We start from the raw sequence: 15256 nt of genomic DNA, 5'->3' as shown, positions 1-15256 counted from the left end.
ATTCACTACCTTGGGATACCCCAAGGTATTAGTTCTTTAGCAAGTATCCAAAGTATTCAACAGATAAACCGACATGGTATAGTTATGTTTATATAAGAAATATTATATCCATAAGAGTTTGATTTCCTAGTTAAAGAACATATATTCAAACACAATATATATCAGACAACACTTATATATATGAGTTGTTATGTCGTTAGCTTCATGGGCATCTACTTTCCCATTACTGAATACATATTTTGTATTCCTCATCGGCTAGGGTACCAAGCCACAACAACCTCCTACCTATTACTTTTCCAGGGCCTCTAGGTACCCTGCAAGCCCTTAAACCATCCACTTTATATTCAAATGCATTAATCATGTTTTCTAGTTACACTTTCCCTTCTAGGCTTAGGAATCCCCTTCTCTGATCAACAGTTCCTTAAGCGATCCATCTTGCTAAGGCATCCATGTGAATCGAGAGCGCAGACCTACAAGGCCCGTGTCGCATACGATTGTTGTCCACTTAGATTCAAACATTTGTATATATATGTAACACCCTTATGTATGCCTATACAACCCACATGCTTATTTAAATCACATTCAATTTCAAAAGATACAACATCATTGGGAAAGTTGAGAAAATTGTCACGTTCAATTTCTTTCATAACAGGGTGTCCATAGCATGGTTGTCTGGTTTTCGAGTTGATCCCCATTATTCTTGTCTAATTTAATAGCCACTTGTACCTCCCATAGATGTCACTATTACTATTGTACCTTCTTTCATTCTCATGTCATATTGGGAGTTATTTATCCAATCTTTCTTGCATAATTCCCTTGTCACTATTACAAATCCTCATAGCCATGTAACTTCCCGATATGTTCTCTTTGATATTTCCTGTCAAATTCCATTTTTGGGTTCACCATCTTTTTCTGCAAATCAATAGATTTCTATTTACTATTGAGTTGTCGATTTATGATTCTTGGGTTGAAAGATATGCCCTTTAGAAGTCTTAGGCAAACTGCCCCTTTTCCAATTTCTGCAATTTCCTGTGAGATCTTTCCTCATAATTCTCATTTGATTTCAGATTATGGGTTTTCTATAATGTCGTCTTCATCAATATCTCTCTATTGACTATTCATTTGCATCATTCTGACCTTGGGACTCCAAGTTAAACCCTGTAGAATGCCACAACCCGCGAAGCCATTTTTGCCTCTCTTAAGAGTGTTGTAGTTTTCTCTCAACTTTTCCCAAATTCCTCACACTGTTGGGGGTTAATTGAAACCAGTTTGAAAAATTATTTCTTTCGAATGGTCATAAGTCAAAATATGATTTACATCTGAAAACTATGCCCCTCTAAAGTTTCCCTTGTTTTCCCATTCTTTCCATATCTAAAATTCAAATATGTCTGCTACAAGTCAGACATATGATTTCCCTTCTTCTAGGTGATCACTGACCATTCAAGACATATAGATAATTTTACTAGCTCAAAAATTCGTCCTTATTTTACTGAGCATTCCTCCGGACCCCATTAGAAGTGACATAGTTTAATGGCTTCTCTTTCTTACATGACTATCAAGCAAACTCATCTTCTAGACATAAAAATTATATATATATATATATATATATATATATATATATATATATATATATATATATATATATATTCACATAATATTATATTACTATATAAACATATTACATATAACAATAATATATATGACTATACAACTTTAATACATAATAACCCCTTTTCATATATAAATATATAATCAATTAATTACTTGTATTAATTAATTAAAAAACAAATTAAATATATATCATTTAATTATTTTTAATGGTTAATTATAATTATATGTAACATTAATTATATTCTAATTATATAAAAGTATATTACAATTAAAAATTAAATTTTATTTACAAATATATCCCTCCATTTCACATTGGAAAACATATGATAGGGACAAAAACCGATTAACCCATCAGCCTTTCCTCCCAATATTATGTATATAAAAATTTTGATGGCCCACTGGACCTCTGGCACCACGGGACCAGTAGCATGCATGTCACAAGACCCTACATTCCATTAAACGATCAAGAAAAGTCTTCGGACGTTGAACTTGCACGTTCATTTACCCGACGTTACGGCCCAATAAGATCGAACATCTCCTGCGCACCTTGATCAACGGTTCGGGCTTATCTTCGGGTCAAAACATGCTTCCAGTTTAACAAGCCTCGTGCCACCCGATTTAAGTTCCGTTGACTCGTCCAAGTCCCGGCTCTTCGCACTGCCATGCGACCATCTCCACGCCATCCCTATTCCTTCGCCTTCGTGGCTGCGCCCCACTGTGACTTCATGGCATTGGCCCATTTTATGACGTGGCACACACCAACCTCCAGGGCTAACATCAACCTAGATCTAGGTTAATTATTGATCTGACTTGAGGGGAGAGAATTAAATTTCTTCACTTACACATTTATTTAAAATATAAAATATAATGTATTTTTCAATATTTATTTAAAATGTAAAATATAATGTATTTTTCATTTTTTTAAATATATTTTTGAATTATATATATATAATTGTCATTAAAATATTTTACATGATATATATATTGAAACATTTTACCATATTAAATTAAAATAATTTTTTATTATTAATATACTTTTAAATATATGTCAATATTAATCCATATTAAAATATTTTATTAATTTAATCTTCATTAAATATTTTTATATACAACATTAAAATATTTTATTTTAACAAATATTTTATATAAATATATACCATAAATAAATTCAATGCGATATATATGTATACAAAAAATCAACCATGTAAGTGATTCGAGCGAAGCTTAGTTTGCGGCCTACCACCCATGGCATCGCTGTCAACTCACTCTTCTATAACGAACGCTGCATGGGGATTCCATTTGGCGAAGGGGGATTTACATGTAGCGATTTTTTACAAAACTTAACCTCTATTAATCGATTTCACACATGTATACATTACCATAACTTAACCAATTTCTAAAGGTTCATCGTAACTCAATATAATGAATATTAACACCTTTATACCTATCATGTACACAAATTTTTTTTTTTCCTGAGTAAAGACTATTCTATTATATAAAAAAGGGGAAAAAAATATTTACAGAGAGGTATGAACCTCTGAGGGGGCTGTAGCCTACCCTCTACCAAAAAGTCTGCTGCATACAGCTTTGAAATGTCTGATTACATTCATGAAGACCCAGGGTTCAAAAGACATTAACACCAAAATAGATCTATACTGCGATTCCCGCCATCCTAATATTCTGAATCTATTACAAAAAACTAGAAAAGCAGATTTATAAGCTGGAAGACTATAGTGTACCATACTGAAAATTCTGGAGGAAAAACCACTGTGAACAGGTTCAAAATCAAAAGCCGCCATTCTGAGAATTCGTGCTGTGACGGAAAGGCTTATGCCTGAGGTGGCATATCATCATCTGCATCATTGTCTCGGCCAGGAGAGCGGACCCATTCGACCATCATGTTATCCTCGTCATCCCTTTCTGTGCGGCCCGGAGGAAGCACCATGTGCAACAGATTGCCTGAGGAAGACGCTGGAGCACAAGGAATGATATCTTCATAAGAAGAGATTTGTTGTTGGGGCGAATCCTCGCGTTGTTCTTCAACCTGTTGCGGGTCTGGGACATTGAGAATGTCACCTGCTTCACTTCCCTGAGAGTCACTGGGATTTTGAGAGATAGGACTGTCCCTGTTATGTTCATCTGAGCCTGAGGAATCCTCTTCTTCCTCAGAGAAAATAACAGTGATAAGGGCAGAAATGGAGGGCTTGTTTAATTTGCTTTTGAACTTGAAGCGACAGGAGTGAAGGGAACTGTGCAGAGAAGGGTCGGAGTGATCAGAAGAAGGGGAGGTCGGAGAGACGGAGGCGAGCGGGGCAATACAACGTGGGGTTGGTTCTCCTCTGCCTCTAATACCCCCACGAACCCCTGAATTGCTGCCCCTTCGGGGAATTCCACGTCTTCGGGGAGCCATTGCAAAGGGGCTGACCAGACTTAGAGTGCAAAAGGGAAACAGACACAGAATATAACAGTACCCGGAGTAATAGACGCCCAGGAAAGACTTCACCCAACTATGAATCAGAACCTCTGAAGCTATCCTAATACCTTCAGACCTTGGCCCAAATTGAGGATAGTCGACTTCCCCGAAAACAGAGACGTGAGCTATTCCAAAGAGAAACCAAAAGACAACAGAATAACCATACCAGATACAGGTCAGATGAGTCGTGAGCCGATGAATTAAGCTGGCAAGGAGTTTGCGCCTCTGGAACCAGGGTGGTTTCCAGGTGCGCAACTCTGCCTCTGGAAATCGCAAACCAGTTCGCCCAGGAGAGTATCTGCCCGAATGCTGCAGAAAGAATGTCGCCTTCCTGACAAATGCACCACTGATCCTTCTACCCATCTTGATAAACTGATCCCGCCTGCCGTGAGCCGAATGTTTCATTAATAGTATTAAATGTCCTGCCATGCATTCAACCATCGATGACGTCGTGAAGCCAGCTGCCCTCCTCGCTCGCTTGAGCATTAATGCTTATTCCTACCACCCGCATCCGGGTATCATGTACACAAAATATAATAATGCTATATGTGAATTAGTTTATCTAGTTCTTTTCTTACCAGTTATATAATACAAAAAATAAGTTTAAGTTTAATATGCAACAATGTTATTTAGTACAATGGATAGTAAAAGTATAAAAATTTTCGTCATGCTTATACACAAAGATTTTAATTTATTTTAATTATTAAAATTATTAAATTTATGATTGGAAAAGTTTTATTTTGTAAGCAAAATTATAGTTTAGATTTTTTTCAACTTTTGAATTTAAGTTTCTACTTTATAATATTAAAACAAATTTTCAAAATATTAAAACAAATAAAATTGTTAAAGTTTTTAAGCAAGGAGTTTTTATAGTTGAATTCACAAAGTTAAGATTCAATAAGTGTTTAGTTAAAACAATGAAATTTCTATTTTGCATTAAAATCATTTATAACAAAGATTTACACAACAAATGACATCAATTGGCTTTTGTTTGTTGTCTATATTCCTAAATAACTAACGCATCTACAAATACTTATAAGTCTTTACCTTGCATTATTTGACAACCTAATATTTCAAAGCTTTACATGATTTCTATACAAGTTGCCCATAAAATCAAGCTAGCTATTAAAGTTAGGTAAAAATGTTTGAAAGAAAAACATTATATAATATCAAAGGAAGACATAATTAATTATGAAAAGACATGTTGACTTAGAGGTATACCAAAGAACTATAAAGATTTATAATGGAGGTGACACTTTTTTTTCTTATTAATACATTATATTATTTTGAAATATGTTGTTAGTTAAAGAAGAGTTAAGTTTTAGGTATGTTATATTTTTATGAAAAGAAATAAAAAATAAAATAAATAAATAAAATAATAATAATAATAAATATTGTGAGACTTTTATTAATAGATTAGAGAGACAATAAATGTAAAATTGAGACTATAATATCACTTCCAATTAGAAATCAATTACTGAAAGTAAAAAACATTTTCTATACTTTTTCCCCATCCATATATATATATATATATATATAATTCAATTCAAATGTTGATCATCTATCTAAAAAGGTTGTATTAATGTAGGAAGTTACTCAAATGCAACCACAGTTTAGAGGAAGGATTTAAATTGCATTTTAAAAAATATATTTATATTGATATAGGGAATGATAAAAAATTACAGATGTGTTTATTGGATTTTTTTGTAGTTGTTGCAATAATATTGGAGTTCTAGTTGTAAGACTTAAAAGAATTTTTGTTAAATATTTCCTATTATAACTTAGGAATATTCTTTTTAAGTAGTGACATAATAATTTTATTAAATAAATTATATATGTTAATATTATATATAAAAATGAATCTATATATAAAGTAATTTCACATTTAAAATATCATCTATATATATATATATTAAACCACCAAATAAGAATATATATCATCAAATAAAATGTTATTGTTAAAAAAATTCAAAAACAAACTTTGTAAATTATTTTTATGAGTTTGACACACTTAGAAATGAAATTTTCATAAATATTGACATTTGATGTGTGTATTAGTTTTCTTAAATATTGACATTTGATGGGTGTAATACTATGACATTTGGTGACATAAATTTATATTTATATTTTATACTTTTTATTTTTATAAATAGGAATATTTTTTCTTTTTTTTTTCTTTTTTTTTTTTTTTTTTTAACAGTGACATAATAATTTTATTAAATAAATTATATATGTTAATATTATATATAAAAATCCCCGGATGCGGGTGTCGAGTCAAGAAGTACAGGCACGCCACATGCAGCGCATGAGCTGCCTCGTGTAATGGAGGCCGTCGTATGGCAATTAAGCCACCCAAGTTGATAATGCATTCAATGAAGAAGAGGCGGGGTAGATGGAGGAGCAGGGCGGCATTAATGTGCACCTGCAACGAGAATTTGGGGGAAAATATCACAGGTTTGATGGCTCGTTCAAGGCATATTGGCCTGAGGAAAGTTGGCGGTCGTGGAAGCATAGCAAGCTCCGGCCAAGCACCGTTTCATTCCCCTGCAGCCTGGAGAATTGTCTTGGTGGCCATTCTGGTTGCTGGGTTGGGAGGAGATGGCAATTTGATGCTTTGCAGCATCAAGTCTGGAAAAGAAAATGTTGGCTCTCAAGCGAAGGTAGCCAAGGGGAAAGCTGGACATCTGAGAGTGAATTGGAAGGAAACTGCTGCTGCTACCAATTCCAGGTTCACCATCGAGTATACAGAGGTAGCTTTAGACTTACAATGGCTAAACTTCGCGAACGACAGCCATGCAGAAGAGGCCCATCTAGAGGGTCCTCCTCAAGATCACCTGCAGCAGATGAGCACCACCACTGCTGCTGCTGCTACTGTCACAGGAGAGCTAGAGCAACCCCGCTTCCCATTCGACAATATGTGGAGGTTGGGGGTTCCTGTGAAAGGAAAACGGAGCTCCCGGCTTTCGGTTCCGTGGTTTTCACCTTGCCGAGCACTGAGGATAATGCAGGCGTTAACGCCCACATCTCCATCATGTTTACAAAAATTCCAGATGAAGAACATCTCCAGGACCCGCAGGAAAAACAACTGGAAGACTCGGGCAGAGAGATCAGTCTTGGAAAAGAACACTCGTCTGTGGAAAAGAACGCTGCTGAGGTGCTTCCAGCGTCTGTTGTTGGAAGCAAGGGGGAATCAAGTCTGCAAGACCGCTTCCCTCCGATGGGGCCACCTCCTCCAAGTGTGGAAGAAGATACATGGCGGAAAATGTGGGAAGGGCGCGCGGAAGGTGACGGGTGGGCTTATGTTGTGGAAGATCCGAGCCTGGCTGAGGCGGCAGATGCATACTTCGCGTCCATCCGGCCATCTTCAGTTCGTCCCCAAGATTGAAGCTGTGGCGGGTAACGCCTTGATTTTGTCTTTTGGTCCTCTGGCTTTTGCTTCCTCTGTCTCAGTCTTTTGGCATTCGCTTCTTACTTCTTGGTCCTGGTTAATTCTGAGTCTTTGGTCATGTCTATGGTCTTGCCTCATCATTGGGAAGTCGAATTGGATAGCTGACATCAGTAACACAGTCACGCTTACATTTGTCAGATATAAAGGTCAGACTATCTCTGCTGCTAGCCCCTGCGTGGGCAATCATGTGTCTAGTTTATTGTCTTGAGAGTTTGGTTCGTTGCTGCCCCTGTATGGGTTTTTTGTTTTCATGGATAATTCAGTTTGGTTTTGGAGAAGCTGCCCCTGCGAGGGAGCTATAAGGTTTACAGTCAGGAGTCCCAGGGCTACTCTTCAGGCTCTGGAAGGCATGTCATGCAGTTTGTAATCTTTTTGTACATATAATATATTACTTAGATAGTTTTTACAGAGAAAAAAAAAATATTATATATAAAAATGAATATATATATATATATATATATATATATATATATATATATATATTAATTTCACATTTAAAATATCATATACCAAATAAGAATATATATCATAAAATAAAATGTTATTGTTTAAAAATTCCAAAAACAAACTTTGTAAATTATTTTTATGAGTTTGACACACTTAGAAATGAAATTTTCATAAATATTGACATTTGATGTGTGTACCATTTTTCTTAAATATTGATAATTGATGGGTGTACTACTATGACATTTGGTGACATAAATATATATTTTTATTTTTATAAATAATGAAATTTTCATAAATATTGAGATTTGATGTGTATATTACTATAACATTTGGTGACACACACACACACACATATATATATATATATAGAGAGAGAGAGGGAGAGAGATTTTCATAAATATTGAGATTTGATGTGTGTACTATTATTATAGTTGGTGACATATAAATTTATTTATTTGTAAATTATTTTTATGAGTTTGACACACTTAGAAATGAAATTTTCATAAATATTGACATTTGATGTGTGTACCATTTTTCTTAAATATTGACATTTGATGGGTGTACTACTATGACATTTGGTGACATAAATATATATTTTTATTTTTTATTTTTTATTTTTGTAAATAATGAAATTTCATAAATATTGAGATTTGATGTGTATAATACTATAACATTTGGTGACACACACACACACACACACACACACACACACACACACATATATATAGAGAGAGAGAGAGAGGGAGAGAGATTTTCATAAATATTGAGATTTGATGTGTGTACTATTATTATAGTTGGTAACATATAAAATTGTTTATTTATTTTTTATTTTTTAAATAATTTTTATTTTTCTAAAATTATATTTATAGCTCTATAAAATTAGTCATTTCGTCTATATGAACCAATAAAAAAACAAAAATTCAAATTTAAAAACTTGTATTTTATTTTCAAAATATTTAATTTTATAATTATTTTTTTCAAAATTTTAATAAACTTTATAAAATATTTTTAATTTTTTAAAACTAATTAAAATTCTAAACATTTTAACTATAAAAACTAAAAAAGTCTAAATACTTGCATATATAAGCAAATATAAAAAAAAACTAAGTGCTTGCATATATGATAAGCCCCTCTGGAAATTAGATATTTTGCCCTTTGGCATATAAAACTAGCTAAATTGAAACTATATATACATATAGTTTAGTCACTCCTGTTATCTTATATGGCGGTGAGGTTTGGAGTTGCAGCGTCTCCAGAGAATCATGGAGAAAGATTGAGCGAATCCAGAAGCGTTTTATAACTTATAACCTGAAAATTAAAAGTAATATACCTTATCCTATTCTCCTTATAGAAGCAGGTCTTTCCCCTATTGAGAGCCTAGTTATGATTAGGTTTATGCTGTACAAGCACAAACTCAATAACATAGACAATCATAGACTTCCTAAGCTAGCTTTAAATTCTAGCCAAAACCACCTAAGGCTCAATTGCGGGTGGCATAAAGACACAAGGGCCTGGTTAAACTATTGGGAGATCAATGAGAATGATGCATTGCAAAACATAAATAACATTAAAGATATTGTTACTTCTAAGTTCAAAGAAAAAATGTGGTGTGCAAAAGATTTAGCGGCTAAAAGAAAATTAAGTTATTATAAGAAGATCATCAACCCCACCCTAGAAAATCAAAAGTATCTCTCTATTTTAACTAGCTCAAAGAAGAAAATTAATATAGCAAAGATTAGAAGGAATTCTCATGAGCTCCATAGTGAAACAGGTCGTTGGGCAGTTCCTAAAACACCATGGATGGAAAGGATGTGCCACATATGTGAGAATAGGAACATCGAGGATGAAAACCACTTTCTCTTACAGTGCCCCGCGTACAACCACATTAGATCTCAATGTCACAATCTTTGTTACAACACTGACCTTCCTAGCCTTTTACAATGTCAAAATTATAGTGAGCTCGGGAGGCTTCTCTCCAAGCTTTTTGAGCATAGGAATAAAATCTTAGATCAAAATAAATAATTTGTTTCTTTAGATTCGATAGACCAATGTTTGGTCTGAGCGGACGTTAACCATCATCATTGTCATCATCTATAATTGTCTATACTTAAATTTATTAAAATATATTTTAATATAATAACAAGTTATTTTAAATTGAAAATATTGTGAAAAAATTATAATTCATAAAAAAATAAAAATTATTAAACCACTTATAATAAAATTTCATTTTACAACTATATAAATTTAAATAATAATAAAATAAAAAAAAATAAATTCCTCATATTAATTGTAATAAAAAAACAATATTAAATAAATTATACCAGAACTCTGTTATTCTCATCTCCATACAATCCGTGTATTTCATTCTTAGCGACGATGGTGAGTCATCGCATTTATTGCCTCATGTTTCATTTTCAGTCAGGCGGCCACGCCTGATGTTTCATTTCCATTTCTGTTACCTTTCCTGGAGTGAACATTGGGTTCCATGATTTTCCTTGGATCTCTCCTGCATTTGCAATACTTGAACCCAACGTCTGCTCCAAAAAGCACCAGATTGATCGTCAGCAAATTCCTATTCATCCTGCACAATCCTTCTCAGCAGGCAATAAGCATTCAAATTGTAGCATCGCAACCTATAAATTATACTGTTAACCCTACCTGATAGTATGGCATACTGCATTTTGCTTTCGCTCCATTGCAAGTTACTGATGTAGTCATTTGGCAAAGTGAACTTGCAAGGATCTATAGTTGATAATGCAATTCAAGAAACTAGCAATGATCTAAGCATGTAAATTGAGTAGCGGTACGATTGTAAATTGCTCAGGCACCGGCACAGACATTCATATTCATCAAGAAACATAAAACAAGGATGGCTGATCACCCAAACAAAGAACAGATGATCAGTAAAGAGCCTCCAACAGCGTTCAAAGTAAACGACATACCATTTCTCGAATTGTTGTTATCATTTAAAACCCAGGAAATAGAACACAATAGTACACTCCGTTAAGCTCCATTAGTTTATGCAAAATTGCTGCCTAAAATTATGGAATTTAAACTGCAGTCTTTCCTTAACTTATGGAAACCAACTGCAGTAGTTTCCTTAAGTTAAGGAAATCAACTGCAGCTAATAAATTTATTGTTAGGAGCTACTGAAGTGGTCCATTACTCCCATCTGGAGTTCTCTGCCTTGATCTGTGGGACATCTGACACATAGCTATCAGAAGCTTGATGGAAGCTTAGCTATAAATTCATCTGTTTAGTCCCCAAGCTTATATCTCAATCCCCTTCAGTTCTACACCATCTAGCTGAGATAGCAGAGCTTGGAAGTGGCTTCAGATCATTTGTCTTCTTTCCCTTTTGCTTGTGCAGCTGGAGCGCGGTTTTTCAGAAGGAAATTGCATCAAGAGTTTCACCAATGGCTGGAGGTAATCCGTATCCCTGGGCATTAAGATTTAATGATTCTTTTCAGTTATTCCGCATATAGAAGAATCGTTGTTGAAATTGAAGAATTTCTAACATTTGGTATCGGAGATTTTTACCTCTGCCTTGTTGTGTGTTGGCCAAGAAAACGTCTGAGCGTTGTTACTGTTGTAGCCTTTGTATACTATATCAAACAAAGCGCAAATAAATAAATTGTTGAATTCATTTTTCACTTTGTGTTCACGTGAAACTGAAAGTTCAAAAATCGTTGGTCAACCTTATGTTCCCCGCTCCCTTCTCGGCTTCAAGCCCTATAAAAGCCTGCATTTCCTGCTCCATTAAAACAGTCGTTCCTTCAACGTGAGATTCTCTTCTTCCAGGCGGTTCAGCTGGATTTTCTGGTCTATAACCCTAGTCTCCATTGGATTCGAACCTATAATTTTGATTTTGCTGGAGTCTATAGCTTGCGTATAGATCTTCTTTTCTGCGATTGGCTGCATAGTTAGCTTTTGTTGCATATATTTGGAATCTGATTTGTAATGCATGTTGGGGAAAATAATATTTATGTCAAATAAATGGCACATATATTTTACTCGTTTAAACTCACTCTGAGACTATAACATGGCCGCAAGATCTGTAAAGAATTCTAGGAGAAAAAGGAGTGCCGCAAATACTTACCTTCAACCCCATGGCTCGGCTTCCATATCCTCACTCTGCGTCTTCCCCTCGACGCCTCAACCGTGGGTTTCTGTACATTCTATTCTTGCATATTGTTTTCTGGAGACTGAAAAGTGCGTAGCTTTTATGTGTGCTTGTGTTTTTAATCTGTGTATGAGGTCCAGTTAGTGTATTGAAGCCAGAAGCGGGATTTATATTTTGTTTATTCTATCTCCATGCAAGTGTATAGCTATTTTTATAGCCCACCTCCATGCAAGTGTATAGCTATTTTTATAGCCCACGCAAGAGGAAATTATGCTCTTAACAGTTTCTAAAATACGGCACGCTGGGATAACAAAACTTCAAAATCTAAAGATGTTATTAATAGTACAAATTGTATGTTGCCCTACCGATTTTATTTCCGGGGAAGCGTAAAGTTTAAGATTGCAATATAAAGGCGCATTGTTAATTTTTGCAATAGCAAATGGAGTTACATGGTTGTCTACGCATAGTTGAAACAAAGGGTTTCGTGTGGGAATAAAAGAATCGAAACTCAAGTTCGGACAAACCGTTCCCCACTGAAACACACGTTTTCTTTTGAGTAATGATTCACTCAACTAACTCAAGGATCCCAAAGTGGGCTCCATAAAATAATATAATTATTAAATTCTAATTATATAACTACGTTGAGTGATTATAAGAGTTAGGTTTGTATAAACTCTTTTTACTTTTGATGATATACCATATTGTTTGGTTTGTTTTAAATAAAAACGTGAAATTCATTTTAAATAATATTAAATGGAAATACTCCTCTAAGCAATTTCTACACAGCCTGCATATTTAAGTTATGGGAACATGTCTAAATATAAACATATGAATATGTGCTGCATTTATGTAATAAATTTGCCTTTTGCTTTGAAAAGCATGAGCACATAACACGGCTATCTCATTGATAATATTTAAATTGAAGGAAACCAGGAACAATGAAGCTTGTAATGTGCAGAATCATTGTTGCAAACTAATAAATATGGCATCTAATAAATATAGAATTTTTATAGGAGATATCATGAGAGCTTCAAACTTACAGTTGCCATCACCGATAATATTGTTAAGGAAGAATGAGATTCGACCCGTAATTATGTTATGCCTATGAGGATTAGAATTTGATTTAACAGGCAAAATGCTCGTTATACAGTATTTTGGTTATAATTTTGGTTATATATTTTTTTATTTATATAACTTTATAAACTTAGATATGTTTCGGTTTTAACTTTGGTTATATATATTTTGGTTATATAACTTTAGATGATTTTATAAATGTATATTTAAAGTAAATGGAAAGGTCAATATATGACCTGATTCATTCAAGAACATTCATGACATAAAGGCTCTCCACAAAGTCTCAGGTATGAACATGAAATGTTTTGTGAAGTCTATTCTTTTTTATATGAGTCATGTTAAAGGAAATAGTTTATGCATTCTTAAATATTTCAATATTTGAAATGGTTTAGTCTTTTGTTTCAAATTATTTCAAATTTGCAGTTTTTTGCAAATTATTTAAAGAAATAATTATAACTTTTTAGAGCCCATTTTTGTAATTAGTCTTAAATAAATTATGGGGCAGTTAGACTAAGGAATGTAAATTTGATTTTGCTGGAAAAATATTACAGTTATATGGAGTTTATTAAAATGTCATTTTGACTTACTCCTTTCAGTAAACATTATTTTTCTCTCTGGTTAAGTTTTGTTTATGCAACAAAATAATGTCTAGTGATCCATATGATTTTAATTAATTAGAGAATAGCCACAGCATCTTTAATTAAATAAAATTATATATTGATTGGCAAGATCACATAAAGATTATTTAGACATTGAATTGTAATTAATTACACTGAATATAATAAATTTTATCCCACATGAATTTTTATTATATTTATGTGATTAATTAGGATAAAATTTCATAACCTACCCACAGGGGTTATGAATTAATAAGTTTTATCATAAAGTTTTATTGAATCTATTTGAATTGAAAATTTAGCCCACAGGCAATTTTCATGTCATTTGATTCAATTCTTTTTAGCATCATCATAAAGTTTTATTGAGTCTGTTTGAATTGAAAATTTAGCCCACAGGCAATTTTCATGTCATTTGATTCAATTCTTTTTAGCATGTTTTACATTGGTAAAACATGAAAGTTCATAAAGTTTTATTGAATCTGTTTGAATTGAAAATTTAGCCCACAGGCAATTTTCATGTCATTTGATTCAATTCTTTTTAGCATGTTTTACATTGGTAAAACATGAAAGTTCATAAAGTTTTATTGAATCTGTTTGAATTGAAAATTTACCCCACAGACAATTTTCATGTCATTTGATTCAATTCTTTTTAGCATGTTTTAGATTGGTAAAACATAAAAGTTCATAAAGTTTTATTGACTCTGTTTGAATTGAAAATTTAGCCCACAGACAATTTTCATGTCATTTGATTCAATTCTTTTTAGCATGTTTTACATTGGTAAAACGTGAAAGTTCGTAAAGTTTTATTGAATCTGCTTGAATTGAAAATTTAGCCCACAGGCAATTTTCATGTCATTTGATTCAATTCTTTTTAGCATGTTTTACATTGGTAAAACGTGAAAGTTCGTAAAGTTATATTGAATCTGCTTGAATTGAAAATTTAGCCCACAGGCAATTTTCATGTCATTTGATTCAATTCTTTTTACCATGTTTTACATTGGTAAAACGTGAAAGTTCGTAAAGTTTTATTGAATCTGCTTGAATGAAAATTTAGCCCACAGGCAATTTTCATGTCATTTGATTCAATTCTTTTTAGCATGTTTTACATTGGTAAAACATGAAAGTTCATAAAGTTTTATTGAATCTGCTTGAATTGAAAATTTAGCTCACAGGCAATTTTCATGTCATTTGATTCAATTCTTTTTAGCATGTTTTACATTGGTAAAACGTGAAAGTTCATAAAGTTTTATTGAATCTGCTTGAATTGAAAATTTAGCCCACAGGCAATTTTCATGTCATTTGATTCAATTCTTTTTAGCATGTTTTACATTGGTAAAACATGAAAGTTCATAAAGTTTTATTGAATCTGTTTGAATTGAAAATTTAGCCAACAGGCAATTTTCATGTCATTTGATTCAATTCTTTTTACCATGTTTTACATTGGTAGAACATGAAAGTTTATTA

Source organism: Pinus tabuliformis, chromosome 9, assembly GCF_031772625.1.
Source record: "Pinus tabuliformis cultivar Carrire ecotype Pingquan chromosome 9, CPIR1, whole genome shotgun sequence".
Lineage (NCBI taxonomy): Eukaryota > Viridiplantae > Streptophyta > Pinopsida > Pinales > Pinaceae > Pinus > Pinus tabuliformis.
The sequence above is the reverse complement of the archived record's forward strand: the minus strand, read 5'-3'. Positions refer to the sequence as shown.